Below are 15907 nucleotides of genomic sequence, written 5' to 3' on the forward strand. Positions count from 1 at the left end.
AATTATTTTTATTATTTTGACCCATGTTCTTTTACTGCTATGCGTTAAAATTGTTAAATAACAAACGAAACCGTCAACGCCCTTTATACGAGAGTAGGCCAAAGGTAGTAGCGACATCTGATCGAGAATCAAATTTTTGTGATTTTCGAGGCACGTTCTTTCCTTAGACTGTATCCATCTATTACGGAGTTATATCTATCTTTGCTGCCAGCCCTCCGGTCACCTGAGGTGTCATGTCAATAAGGCGCTGGGAAATTTCCCCACGGTCCCAGTTTCTACGCCAAAGGGCGCAAATATGTAGCCCCGAGTTAAAATTTAAGTAAAATTCGCAGGTGTTACTATAAAATTCCAGTCATTTTGGCAACAAACATATAAAGTTAACAGGTATATAATGCTTTGTAATATCAAAACCACATTATTATATAGGTAATATAATACCACATTTTATTATAGTCTTCGTACTTCTGTTCTACGATATATACGAAAAACGATTTTACTGTACCTAAACAGTTAAGACCAACCCAAAGGGTTTCAATTTACAAAATAATAACTAAATACCAAGTCTAGTCCTAAAATAATAAGGAGAAATGAGACGATAGCGTATTAATTTAATATAAAAAGCCCTCAAAGAAACCCTTCGTACAAAAGTTAGGGAACCACTAAGCCACTTAAGTATTAAGACTTAACACAGGACTAATACTTTTAAAACGATTTTAATATAATTACATGCTGTTAGTTTATTCGCCACATCTCCGTGCTTCTCTGCCTCAGTGGACATGCAGCGTAATGAAACTGTTACCTACATGTATGTATAATAATGCATTTTTTTACTTATAGTATGAATTTTCTCATCTGTTAAACAAAAGCCATTGTTTCTTTTCTGAGAGCTGTTGGCTACCGTGTCTGAACGCGTGGCAAAGCGTCACTGTAGCGCCTCCGGGATGTTTGCGAGGCGCAAGTCGACAGCTTTGCGGCCATCATGCGGAAGCGGTGCGCCTCTTTACTTAGCCGCTGGCGGGGCAGCGCTAACAGTATCATGATAGCGTTTTTGGACAGGTGGGACTCCCCTCTGCTGCAGCAGTGGACAAAACTCCACACTGCAGTAAAATAGGTTAATTTATACTTAGGTATGTAGGTTAAGATTAGTTTTTGTAATTCTTCTAACACTATTCATTCATTTATTCCTTTATAATAGTACATTTTACAACTAGTGTGAAAAGACATTTCACACGTGTTGTAAACGACGTTTTTTAATACAATTGCGAAAAAATAATAAATTAATATATCATTAGTAGAATCATACCACCAAACCAAACCAAAACCAAAAGTACCTATACAGCCCGCGATACTTGAGCTGCCGCAGCCCGCGATACCTTCATACTCGTGCGCGCCCCGGCCGCGGCCGCCGCGGGCCCGGCGCGGGTTGGTCAACGACACCGAGGAGTAACTCATGAGGCCCTGGTACCTGCTCCGCGCTAAATTCAATTTTAACTGCGTTTCGAAAGTATAGTTTGGAACTAAAAAGTAAAAAGCACTAGTTCGAGAAATTGAGCTTCTCGCACGCTACGCAGCCACAAAAAGTACCACTTTTTGAGCAACTGTATTAAAAAACATAGTTTTACATGTCAAATACATTTATAAGTTAATGTAATATGTAACTAACAACTATGGATTTATGTCCGAAATAAAATTCTTTTATTTATTTATATAGCAACAATGTCGTTTAAGATAGCGGCTGTATCGTGGTTGTTTTAAGGTTCAAATGTATGTAATAATATGAGCGCTCGCCTACATTGAGGTGGTCGATGGTCCTACGTTACCAAAACATGTTACATGTACTTAAATTTAAACCTTAAAACCTCTTCGTTGCTTTGGCACGCGCTTAGACACTGTAGCCACCAATCGCACAAAAGAAACAATGGCTTTTGTTTAACAGATTAAGGTCTTAGGCGTAAAAATCATTTGAGAAGATTACTATACGTTCGTGGTCAACGGGTGACACCCGCTGAACGCTGTAAAGGGTTCGAAACGTCGGGATGTATTATAAATTCAATACACGCGATATAATCCGTTTTCATAGTTTTATTTCATGAGTAACTATCGCGGTAACCGAAGACAATATTATGTATTTTGAATCATTTTATTATCTGTAATAAACTCCTGATTTGCCCACCTCTGGCCTGTACGCTACACTCATAACCACAAAACCATAGCTACATAATCCCCATTAAAAACAATTACCACCTAAACGCAACCCGTACATAGCAAGAATTTGAGGGAATTTCCCCGAATTAACATTGTGACTTAATTTCAGTACGCCGTGTCAAAACGTAGGTAATGGCTGAGCCGTGTACAAAATGTAATAGAAGGTCGTAAGTGTTGTTATTATACGGTATACAGAGTGGAACTTGCAGTGGAGACAAAATAACAGTTTTTGTCAAAAATCAAATTTTTATTACATGCTTTTATCGCTGACTGTATTTTTATTTAAACAGGCAACTAAATGGGCCCACTGACTATCAGTCCGCCGGACGATATCGGCCTGTCAGTTGTTCGGAACTGTCAAATTATTGTTCTAACTGACAGGCCGATATCGTCCGGCGGACTGATAGTCAGTGGGCTCCTTAATACTCATCGAGACAATTCAAACAAAACCAAACACATTTTTAGGTCATATCACAGTTCCTATGGTCCTCTGTGTTTACTACTACTGTGTCCGTCAATTTTGTATTTTTAGGGTTCCGTACCCAAAGGGTAAAAACGGGACCCTATTACTAAGACTCCGCTGTCTGTCTTTCTGTCTGTCTGTCCGTCTGTCACCAGGCTGTATCTAATGAACCGTGTTAGCTAGACAGTTGAAATTTTCACAGATGATGTATATCTGTTGCCACTATAAACAAATACTACAAACAGAATAAATAAATATTTAAGTGGGGCTCCCATACAAAAAACGTGATTGTTTTGCGTTATGGTACGGAACCCTTCGTGCGCGAGTCGGACTCGCACTTGACCGGTTTTCTTTAAACAGTGTACTATTTGTAAGTCAGGGAACTTTACGATTTCACATTTAAATACTGAATAAATGCTTTAACCCTTAAATGCATGTTTTTTTCTTTTTGCCTGAAATAAATATATGTCTTACATAATTGTTTACTGATTCTAGGAAAAATAAAAATATAAATTAAAACATCGATTTTCACTGCTTAACCAGTATTAGAATTTACATAGGGTAAATAATAATTTATGTAAATTTATACAATTATTGGTAAAAGATATAAAAAATCTTACTACCATTAGAAATTTATACTATTTGTAATATACCTATAATAAAGATTTTAAATATAAATAATTACAAACCCCGAAAAAACCGCCTAAATTACATATTAAAAATCATTAAATTTTCCCAATTTTCCGCCATTTCGTGTTAAAAGAAATGTAATTTTTTTAAACTTAAATACTGCGCAAATTTCAATAAAACGACGGAAAGTGTATTAATTTACGATCAAAATAATATACAGGACCAAATAGATTTTACCTAATTATGCATAAAATTATATGTTTTTTGTTGTGTACATACATTAATCACTATGCATTTAAGGGTTAATAAAATGCCTAAATAATATTTCATTTTATTATCAGTGCTAGGAAGCTACATCTTGTATAAGCCATTTTGAGTTCATTTAACTAACCACGAGACCGCCACAACTTAAGAAGGCCGTAAGTGAATACAAATTAAACAACACATGTACCGTTTTACCTGCTAAGGCGTACACGCGAGCTTCAGTAATGAAGTAAAATGTACGCGGATCTTCGTTATAATTAATTATGAGTGATATTACATTATTATTGAGTTACCTACGCAAATTTATAACAGCATTGTGCTTTAAAAGTGTTATCGGTCGAGATGGTTCTTTTCTTAGCTACGTAAGAAAGAAGATTTTTTTTAAGTTACATTTTAAGTCATTTAGTAGTATGTAGTATCAAATCACTTTATTGTATTGTACAAATAGGTTCACATGAAATTTACATAAATTTTGGTACATAGGCGCAACTACCTCGACGGAAATGGGTGTCTTTCAACCCTTGGTTAACAATCTACTACTGTTTAACGGATTAGGGTCTGAGGCCTAAAAATCATTTGAGAAAATTCATACTATATCACTTCTCTAAAAGCAACTACAGAACAACTTCATGCTCTAAGAGCACACTTTAGACATGAGCAAAATCATCATACATTTGATGAAAGCTATTTTTGAACACCCGACCACAGAATAAATAATAGTAGGTACTAGGTACAGAAAATTCACTCTCTAACAAAACGCGTCTGTTACGACAGATATGACCGCAAGGTGGCGCAAGCGCGAGCAGGCGTCCGTTCCGTAGCGGTGCGCGGCGACTACTATGGCTATAGACACCAAAATTGGTGTGGGCCGCATGTACTTGTAGCGACGCGACGAAATAGCGGAGTGAGCCACGCCTGCCCCGACGCAAAAAGAGGGGTGTTATATGTTTGACGCCAATGTCTGTCTGTCTGTGGCATCGTAGCTCTCAAATGGATGGACCGATTTCGATGCGTTTTTTTACATTAAAGCGTTTCCTTGTGGTGGTTATTAGCTATGTTCGATAGAAATCGATCCAGCAGCATGAAGAGTATCAGCTCTTTTCCAAAATAATGTAAAACATTTTTCGCTTAAAATGGATTTTTTTATTAAAGGAAGAAAAAGTAGGTGCACAGTTTGCTTGGACTATAAAAGGGCCAACTGATTATCAGTCCGCCGGACGATATCGGCCTGTCAGTTTGAACAAAAATTTGACAGTTCCGAATCGTCCGTTATCGTCCGGTGGACTGGTTATTAGTGGGCCCCTTTACAATTAATTTCACGTGAAAATCATCTACGGCACTGGTATAAAGTCCAGCTTTTTGTTAGTACATTTTACTGAGTGCCGTTCTGTGTAAACAGAGACGGCCCGCGGCGATCCTATGGGATTATAGCTGTGTCCACTTTTACGTGTGGCTCCCTCTAGCAGGGCCACGGGTTAGCAGATTATTTCGTAAGACCCGAGAATAAAATCTATCTATCTAAAGCCTGACCAGGAATATATGGTCACGCGCCATGTTGCGGAATTTCACGGGAAATATTTTTTTCATACTATACTGAACTGTCACCCTATACATGAGAATAACAGCGCCCTCTTGACAATGATCATATATTAAGAAAGAAAGAAATAGAAAATAAATTTATTCAGGACGCTTACAGTATTGCTTAAATGTAATACACTTTTATTAATATAAAACATAAACGTCACTGAAAAGGTCTCCCCTCAGCTTGATGTCCAATTACCTTTCAGGTATCTTGACGCTGGTCTTCCGTGGAGACCTGTCCAAGCGATCGCTTCAGCACGTAAACTTAACTAAAATTGGTTAAACTAAATTGAGATCTTATTACTGGTCAGGGTTTAAGAGCATACAATATAATTTAAGATGTGTACATCTTGAAATTTTGAGTGATTCACATCGAAATCAACTACATTCGTAAAGGTCCCTTTTTTTGACCTTACTTGGGCTTTATTGCACTAGGGCAATTAGAGCGGTAGGACTGTGTGGGGGGGATGGTAGCCTGGGGAAAATCCAGGACCCTTCCGCATTACACGAGACGGTTAAAGGTCCCACTGACTATCAGTCCGCCGGACGATATCGGCCTGTCAGTTGTTCGGAACTGTTAAATTTTTGTTCTAATAGGCCGATATCGTCCGGCGGACTGATAGTTTTTTTTATTTTTTATACCACGTCGGTGGCAATCAAGCATACGGCCCGCCTGATGGTAAGCAGTTACCGTAGCCTATGAACGCCTGTAACACCGGAGATATTACACGCGCGTTGCCGACCCTTTAAAAACCTGTACACTCCTTTTTTGAAGAACCCCATACTGTAGCCCCTCGGGAAAACCTCGACAGGGAGCTCATTCCACAGCCGAAGCGTACGCGGGAGGAAATTCCTCTTAAACCGCACAGTACGCGACCAGTGGGCCCCTTTAAAGCCCGACTTTTTGCTAGTACCTACTAATGTAGGTACACTTAAATCTACTTCTCTCTATGCACTTCTGTGTATTAAATGATCCTTTAGATTGGTTTTAACTAACTGGATAGTGATAAAATAATTTTGTCAGACTTTACTTTTTAATTAAGAGTTATTTAATCGATCAGTGGTCGTGAAAATCCTCCCAAGGCTAGTTATTAAAGGTCAGTCACTTCTGAACAGAGTTAGAAACTTTGCAACTATCGCTCAGGGAATAGGTATAGATAAAAAACTTTACTTAAGCCCTTGTTGCGTGTGTGTGTGTGTGTACAGTTTGCAAAACAGCATACGCATAAGCATAATAATTTATATTAATATTGAATAAGGTCTCTTGATTGAATTTGTCAATTTATTTGTACAAAAATTACATTAAAACTGTTTTCGTTTGTATATGCAATGGTGGTCTCCTACCGAATTCAGGTAATGGTGCCATATTAATTTGCCTAGCTGAATTCAAATTAGATATTTTTTATTTTACTTCTGTGGTAAACTATATTGTATTGTGAACGCAAAAAATACGAAGACTTACTAGAAATTGACAACTTATCATGACAATAGCATCATAAGTAGACAGGAATAATCAAACTTAGAAGACAAGAAACTTTAGAAGATTACAAATTTCAAATTTCACTCACACAGTCAAGAGGGGCTTTAACTTTTTGTAGAACTAAACTATCAATGGTAAGTTTGTTTTCCTGGTGGGACGATACGTATTTTTATTTGTTTTATTGTGATATTCTATCGTATAGGTATGTATGTACTCTATAAGTGGGACCAATAAGTTCATGGTAACTTATACTTACTCGAAAGGACATTTGATTGTTACCCAGTTAAAATAACATTGTTGCCCGTCCTCTGATTCGAACGCGGGACTCCCAGCTTCGTAGGGGACAATACCAAATAGGCGAATCGAATCTAGAGAAGTATCTCCACCTTATAGAAGACCACAGCCTATACTCGCCCTCAACCAAAATGACGACTGAGGCCATAAAACTCGAGGCAGGGGTAATAAAGCTCGGCGGTCATAGTGATGGCAATGTGTCGATTACAAAGTGTTTTAAACGTCGATGTAATTCTATTTTGCACAAGAAATGTACCTATTCACTCACTCAACTTATCGACAATATCGACATTCCTTTATGTGTCCATTATTCCCATATATTACTCAATGTTATTGTTAAATTCAACTTTAAATTCAAAATACCTAATAATTGTACTTTTTTTTCGGAGCAAAGGAATTTTGTATTAACTATAAGTGGAAACTCTTTTGGCCTATGTTCTTACTATATCTTTTACCTTATTGTATTATTATGTGCTGTATGTTTCCCAAATAAATAAATAAATAAATGTGGGTTTACTACCTGCACTAATGGTCTCAGCTCGCTCCATGCAATACAATGGGAAACAATAACGCGAGCTCAAGGCTTTTATTGCCCTAGTCGTCATTTTGGTTGAGGGCGAGTATGTAGTGTTGTGTTCCTGATGGTGAGTAGGGATTCCAGTACTCCTAAGGACGAATCCTTGTAAGCTTGTAAACGTAGCTTAAGGCATGGCACAATATGGTACAACGTAGCTTAAGGCATGGCACAATATGGTACAGGTAAACTGGTCTCCCGCGATACAGGCCTGGCCTAGTGCGGGGACCTCTGCAATCTCTGTATACGCACTACTATTAATTCCTGCTGTTATTATTTCTGTGTACCTTTTCTTTTTTTTGTGCAATAAATAATCTTTTTTATCTTTATCTTGTAGGGTAGGCATTGTAGGCAACGCGCCTATAACTCCAGTGGTGCCCTATAACCCCATAGGCTTCGGTGGCTGCTTAACATCAGGCGGGCGGCGCCATAGTGGCGTAAAAATAAGGCTAAAGAAGCCTAAAATTGGGTTGGAACAACATGCCGGCTATGTAGGAAACGTTAAGCTCAAGGGATCCGCTGGATTGACGCACACTTTTGATGCAAACTCAAAACGAAACGTGATTGGAATGCGGCTTTTTCGGGCATTGATTCTTGTAACTGAGTAATCTGGGATCAAACTCAAAAGGCTGATGGGTTCAATCGTATCGTATCTTTTTTTATTCTTATTTTGCAAATCGATAGGAACATTCAACAGACTCCTATAGTCCTATCTAACTTTGCACCGATATGAATAGAAAAAAGTGAGACAGTGTCATTATAAACTTAATTTGTAGGGTTCCGTACCCAAAAGGGTAAAAACGGGACCCTATTACTAAGACTCCACTGTCCGTCTGTCCGTCTGTCCGTCAGTCCGTCTGTCGTCACCAGGCTGCGGCTGTATCTCACGAACAGTTGAAATTTTCACAGATGATGTATTTCTGTTGCTGCTATAACAAAAAATACTAAAAAGCACGGAACCCTCGGTGGGCGAGTCCGACTCGGTTTTTTCATAAATATTTGACATTACATAATGAAAATGTTAGATAACGAAATTTCGATTTTCTTAGACCATGAGATTGTGGTAGTGGCGCCCCCTACGCAGAGTTTCTCGTAATATTCCTTATTGTTACACAACCAAGCCCCCAATAATCATACCACTCACATAATCCAATATAATAAACGACACCCATGCCCTTTGTCCTCCTTTGTCACATTTGAATGCTCTCATAAATGTCATTCATAATGAGTCAAATGAGGGGCAATACATGTCACACTCGCCAGGTCAATAAAGGTCTAAATTTGTAGAAAATTACTGGCACGTACGACCTTTTATTGTGAGGAGGGGGAATTATGGGGTTACTTTTTTATTTGAACAACGAAATGCCCTTGAATGGGACTCGAAATAAAGTAATTTGGGAGTCGGGTTTAAATGACTATAATTAGAAAATCCTTAATTGAACAGATTAGTTTTTGTTTTTGTGATAGGTACTGAAATAATACAGTATAATTTTATTAATTGAAAACTGGATATAATTATTTTACAATAACAAATCGATCGATGATATGAATACTACCTGCATGTATTTTTAGGGTCCCGTACCCAAAACGGGACCCTATAATACTAAGACTTCACTGACCGTCTGTCGTCTGTTCGCCTGTCCGTCTGTCCGTCTGTCTGTCACCAGGCTGTATCTCATGAACCGTGATAGCTAGAGTTGATAATTTCACAGATATTCATATTCATATTCATTAAATCATTTTACGGTTTAGACTCACTTGTTTGTTGTTATGATTTAATGTTAGTATGTCTCACAACAGTTTAAATTCTATTCATATTCATATTTATTTAGATGATGTATTTCTGTTGCTGCTATGACAACAAATACTAAAACGTACGGAACCCTCAGTGGGCCAGTCCGACTCGCACTTGTCCGGTTTTTTTTAAACCATTGACGCCGAATCAACACTAATAAGCCTTTAAAATTATAAACTGTCCAATAACATCGCCTTGGCAGCGAACTATTCGTCTGGTTAGTTAGTAAGTTAGTTAGGTTAGTTATTTTTTTAATAACTTAGTTAAGAATTAGCTTTAAGTTTTTGGTTGGGGACTGAAAATCAGCGGTCTCGCTGAGTCTCATCCAGTTTACTGCACAAATAGAGTTTTGAATGATTCACGGTTAGTTTCACTAGACTTATATTGACCGGGATATAGACCGTGATAGAAAAGGTAATCACGGTCTATATCCCGGTCAATATAAGTCTACTGCACAAATATTTGTTATTCTATCAGATTTTTTATTGTACTCGCAATTCATTGTTTTTTGTGTTGGTAAATAAATATTTTTTTATTTTTTTTATTTTTATTTAATATTCATCTACTTAATACAAAATGGTAATTATTTATTTGCGTAGGCATCGATTTTTATATCAACGCTTTTAACCCTTTGAATGCCAAAGACGTCAACTGAAGTGCGCGGCTACAGCCCGATGACGCGCATACGTTAAAGGGTAAGGGTATGTGTCACATGGTAGCAAAATTATTTTCACCTTGGGCGTTAACACTTGAAACCCTCACTACGCTCAGGATTCTATGTTAGAAACCCTCGCTACGCTCAGGATTCTATTATAGAATCCTTCGCTTCGTTTAGGATTCAATTGTACGCCCTCGCCGTAAATATGTCATTTTGCTCCCTTGTGACACAATCTACTATTTTATTGGTGAATGGTTGCACAATAACTTTATGTGTACACATTAAAATTCTAATACGCCATAACAAAACTAAAATTTTGTTTACAAGGTTAACAGTCTAAAATTTTGTAGCACCACAGACTCGGCCATGTATTTTCAGTTCAATAGCCTGTCGCCGACGAGTATTAGTATCGGTTATAGGTATTTGTGACGGACGGCGCATTGTGTTTACTGAATAAAGGCAACACGGCAGAAAGTGTGAACGTAAGACCATTAAACTGCCTCTGGTTTATGTCATAAGCGAATAGAGTTAGACCAAGCTAAGTTGGCAGCGATTTTGATAGCCCAGAGGGTGCTAGTGTTATTAAACCTCATAATCTCATAAAAGTTTGACGTTTAAACGTGCTTCGCCGGAGTTTGCAGCATGAGGTCCCTGTATAGGAACGTGCTTCGAACGTTGGGCTTGAACCGAGCTTGAGTGAAGGCGCTAGACGCATAGAAGCGCGCGATACTTGTATTATTTGTGTTTTTGTGACGAACGGCGCATTGTGTTTACTGAATGAAGGCAACACCGCAGAAAGTGTGAGCGTAAGACTATTAAACCTCTGGTACAATTTATAAGCCAGAATTCTCTTTATCTAACTTTTCTAGAGCGATTCATAAGCGAGTCTTCGCAATATTAAATAATATCCGCAGAAATTATACGGAACGTTGTTCCAATCCTGAAGGTTTTACCAACTTTTAGTATAGGCATGTTGTTCGAAATAGTACTGAGATTCAAATCTGCTGGTAGACAATGTTGATGCGCGTTATGACGTCCTAATATTATATTTTATTCAAATAAAGTATTTCTAAATGGTAAAGCTAAATAGCTGCGGTCCAGCCCCGCTTGAAAGCACATTGTATTGAATAATGCGGACCAACCATTAATACCACATCGGCGTAAGTCATTGCAAAACTTGCACAAAACCACATCCCTTTCAAAACCCATTTCATATTATATTTAATTGGAATAAAAATCTTTCTAAATGGTAAAGCTTAGTTAAAACCCGTACGCTTCTACCTTGCGCCGCTCCAGTCCCGCCTGAAAGCACATTGTACTGAACAATGCGGACCATCCATTAATACTACATCGGCTTAAGTCATTGCGGGAACTTCCACGGCCCGATGATTTGTATGCAATATCTGGGCTAAGCGCGCCGGCGATTATGAGCAGATTAACTGCAATTATATTGTCTACTATTAGAGGAGAAAACACCAGACATCATTAAATAAAGGATTTAATACATAAAACCACGGAAAACAGGCATAGCTTAGGTAAATCACACTCCGACGCCGTAATGGCGGGCGATCCTAGTCTGACAGTTCGGGACGCGCCTATCGTAATGTGACCATCGACACCAACCGTAGGGCTGCGCTCGAGCAAACCACAGAATCGATTATCACTAAGTAAATTTTGATTTAGAATTTGTTTTTCACTATTTCATTTAACAGAAATTCAAATTAGTAATATAAAGTGGAAGCGGAGCTTTGCGAGGACTTCTAAGCGTGATGCAAATAAACTATGTTCCCGAGTGAAACAGAAAGTTCACCTCAGTACTGTGAGGAAAATACTAGCTGTAAGTAGGTATTTTTCAAATATTATCGCTTAAAAGTACATTAAATTATCCACGTAAAAAAAGAACTCAAAAATGCATGAAATTACTTTGTATCTCTGGTGGAATAAAAATAAGTTTGCACTCTGCTTGAAAATAATAGACACAGCTTTTCCGAGATTGTGTGGTGAAACCTTACTTAAAAGCTAAATTGTCAAACGCATAATGAACGATACGAAGACTTGCCATCTACGTGAGCTGTTAAATTCGAAGCACGAATTCTTAGACTTGAAACGTCTCGTACTAAATGAATCTTTGCCAAAACCCAGTACATAATCAAATGACAGTAACTCTCCAGAGTACAACTATCAGTTTCGGCACATTACCCGACTCAACTTGTCGGAAACGGAACACTGACAAGTGATCTGAAGGGTTTAGCTTTCAGATTTAAGTGTTGATTTATGTTTGTGGTTAAGGCATTAGGGGTAATGATGAATCATACCAAACGGCATCATCTTTAAGATGGTTTAGATTTAGAGACAGGGGGGAGGGAGGTACGAGGAGAGGAAAACCGAGGAGAAGGTGAATGGACTGTGTGTAAGATGATATGAAACGAACGCAAGTAAATGATGACATGACGGGTGACAGAGAGGTATGGACGAAAAAGACATGCTGCGCCGACCCCAAGTGAATGGGACAAGGGCAAGCGAATGATGATGAGATTTAGAGACTTACTGCTTTCAAAAAGGTCTGTACTCTAGTGTCAACTGGTTAGTGACATAGCATAATATAATGGTGTTGGTGCCCATTGACTCAGTGACAGCCTTTCAAATATAAGACTATGGCGCTAGCAATAAAATAAACTTTTGTATATTTTATTTATTTTTTAACACGCTTTTATGTAATGGAATCTAAGGTAACTAATTTAACCATCTTCCCGGTTTCCGATGAAGCTGAAAATTTGCATTTGCATGTAAGTCGAGCTAATCTGATGATGAAGACAGGAGGTGGTCATAGGAACTCTGTGATAAAACAACGCAACCTAATTGTGTTTGGGGTTTTTAGATTTGTCTCGATGAGGATGAGGCCTTTGAAAAAAAAGTACAGTCAGCGATAAAAGCTTGTACAAAAAATGAAATTTTTGCCAATTGATATTTTGACGATAACATAGTTACATTTATACATATAGTTAAACTCTTTAGTCCAGTGCCCTTGCGATGCCTATCTCTTCTCAAAGCGTTTCGTGTTCTCGATCCCTCATATTCACCATCTTGCATACGTATAAGGAATTTCCCGCAGATGGAATTCCACTCACATTATATAATAGTGGGGCAATATTTTGTTATTACCAAAACTTCCCCAGTAGGAAACCAGGGCACTAGTATATAACAGTCATGTCTCGCCATCCGTCAGCTGACCTAAGCGGACCCTTCTCAAGGCACAGCTGCGCGCTTTATGAAACAATCTGCAATATGTACATGGGAATTTTAATCTTGGGAACCATTTGTTATTGCAAGGAATAGTAATAAAAGCAAGTTTGATATAGGTAGTCAATTAGAAATCATAGGGAAAAGGTAAAGTACTGTCGTTTTTTTTAAAGATCTTCAGGAGTCTGCCCTATGTTCTTAAGTAAGGACAACATTGTTCAGTTCTCAGAATTCTTAGGCAGGAACCAGATGCAATAACTTCTTTATTTATTGAAAATAAATATTACTTTGCAATTACAACTTTACTGCTGCCATAATCTTTTTATTGCTTCCAGAAAGTTCGAAATCCCGTGTAGTGTAGTCATTATTTTGCTTTGGATTTGAAAACTGATTTATTTGAAATTATTTTAGAATAATTTAAAGGGATTAATGCTTTTTCATTAATGCTAATAGGCTTTAGACAGAACACTGAACATTAAGAACTGATTCTTCAACTTGATGTCCCTGTCATTTCTTCGCTTGAATTAGCAAAAATGTATCCTTTATCATACGAGTGAGTGTTAATCATCAAGTATACATAGCCAAGGACCCACCTATTTACTCGCAAAAATACCCTAAAAACTTCCTCACCGTTATCACATATTTCCACGCAAACCCCATGACCCTCCTAAACAACATCCTGTATTTTAAATATTGCATCCCACACGCCCGACGTCTTCATCCGTCCCACATTTATAACATTACGGCAGTTTACACCGGTCCCGATGTAAGGTAAACCAATGTAAGAAGACCTAGACCCTGAAACATATTATAAGCGGCAACAGGTCTTAAGTAACTGGCGATTGATCGTATCATTTCGAACGTAACCAATCACAAAGGAACTAACCTCACGCGCTTTTTACTTCTATCTATGTGCCTTCTGAAAATGGTCGAGTTAAACACGCCAGTATAGGAGGAACTATTGAATGGGTCACTTTTATACCGCGTTCAAAGGTCTTCTTATGGTCGTTGTTTGTTGGAATAGTAAACCGACTGTTTTTAGTAGGTCGTTTGTTTGTATACAATCGCATTGGACCCTTGTGTTTCACATGGGACATTTCATTTTTCGCATTGTATTTTACTTTAACAATGGGTTCATTTACTGTTTCCTATTGGCAATACGGGTAAGTGTATGGCGGCGATCTAGAAATTGGGTCAGCCGCTACACGTTATTTCTTGTTTTTACTTCCTGTTCATTAATAGTTCAGTACCTATATAATTGTAGTTTATGGAACGAGCTGAAAGCGAGTTTTATAAAAAAACATCACGTGAGTGTTTTAATGCCTAATTAAGTGCAATTTCATACATTGTTTTATTTTACATACATATTATAAACTCTCATACACGTCATAGTTGTTGAGGACCCGCATGCCACCTGACCATAAATCAATATGACCTTCTGAGGTGTTTCCCCTGCGCTATGACATGGGGTTCTTCAAGAAGCAGGTATTTAGGGTACTCAAAGGTGGGCAACGCATAAGTGGCTCCTCTGGTGTTGCTTATGTCCATGGGCGGCGATGACTGCTTTCCATCAGGCGGCTCGTCTGCTCGTTTGCTTCCTATTACATAAAAAAAATATCCTATGTTTTTCAGAAATGTTCAAAATTTGAATGTCATTAGCAAATTGATATCGACGTTATTATTACGCAATAGGTGATAGAGTTAAACCAAGAAAAGTCTGCAGAGATTTTGACAGCACACGCAGTGCCAGTGTTACTTATACGTCATAATTTCATACAAACAAAAGTTTTTACATAAAATTCTCTACAAATTAGGTCATATTTATTTTTACTCAACTATCAATACTTTATTTTTACTTTACGATCTGGCCACTTGGTAATTGTACCAATTTACAAAACTACACGAATTATTTCCCCTGATTGCCCATATTCGGCTTAATTTTACGTGGCTATAGGTACAAAATAAGCGCGGACGTGACATGCCCAGGCAGAGATGGCGGGACGACTTAGACACCACACCTTCACTAATAACTGGCTGGAAAAAGCTCAACAACGGGAGTCATGGAAATCAAGGGGAGATGCCTTTGCCCAGCAGTGGGCAAAAACGTTGGTGGCTATTTAAAAAAAAGGTACATAAAAAAGGACTAGATAAACCTTTTTTTATTGCGGAATTCATCCACTTAATGAGTTTAATGGAATCGAAATTTAGTTTAAAAGTCAGATTAACAACTTCTACGAAGCCAAATTGCAGGCAGGGGCTAGTTAAGTGACCTATTTTTTACGGTATCTTCGGCTGATAGAAGCTTCGGCCTTATAAACAGCCATTTTATCTCGCGCACACGAGTCCATAAAGCATTGGCCGGTAAGATTTATATCGGGAGCTACCGGTTCGTCTTTGGCTTCCAGATAAATAATGTAGGTCTCTTAAATATATCTCGCTTTAGTGTGAAATTATAGGAATGTGGTTGAATTTGAAGGTAAATGGTTTCTTCGTTGCTTTGTCGTTGACAGTTGATGCAGTAAAGATGACATTCGGATGGCAACCTGCATTACTGCTGCGAGATTGAATTGGCCATGTCGCTGTCATTTGTTATAAATACTGTTATTCTGCGAATAGCAATAATTAATTCGTACACAAACTTAAAAAATACCTAGTCTCTGCTACTTTTTATTCGTTGAATGAATTCTTCTGATAGGAATGGCACAATGGACATGAGTGCTGCA

Source organism: Cydia strobilella, chromosome 4 (assembly GCF_947568885.1).
Source record: "Cydia strobilella chromosome 4, ilCydStro3.1, whole genome shotgun sequence".
Classification (NCBI taxonomy): domain Eukaryota; kingdom Metazoa; phylum Arthropoda; class Insecta; order Lepidoptera; family Tortricidae; genus Cydia; species Cydia strobilella.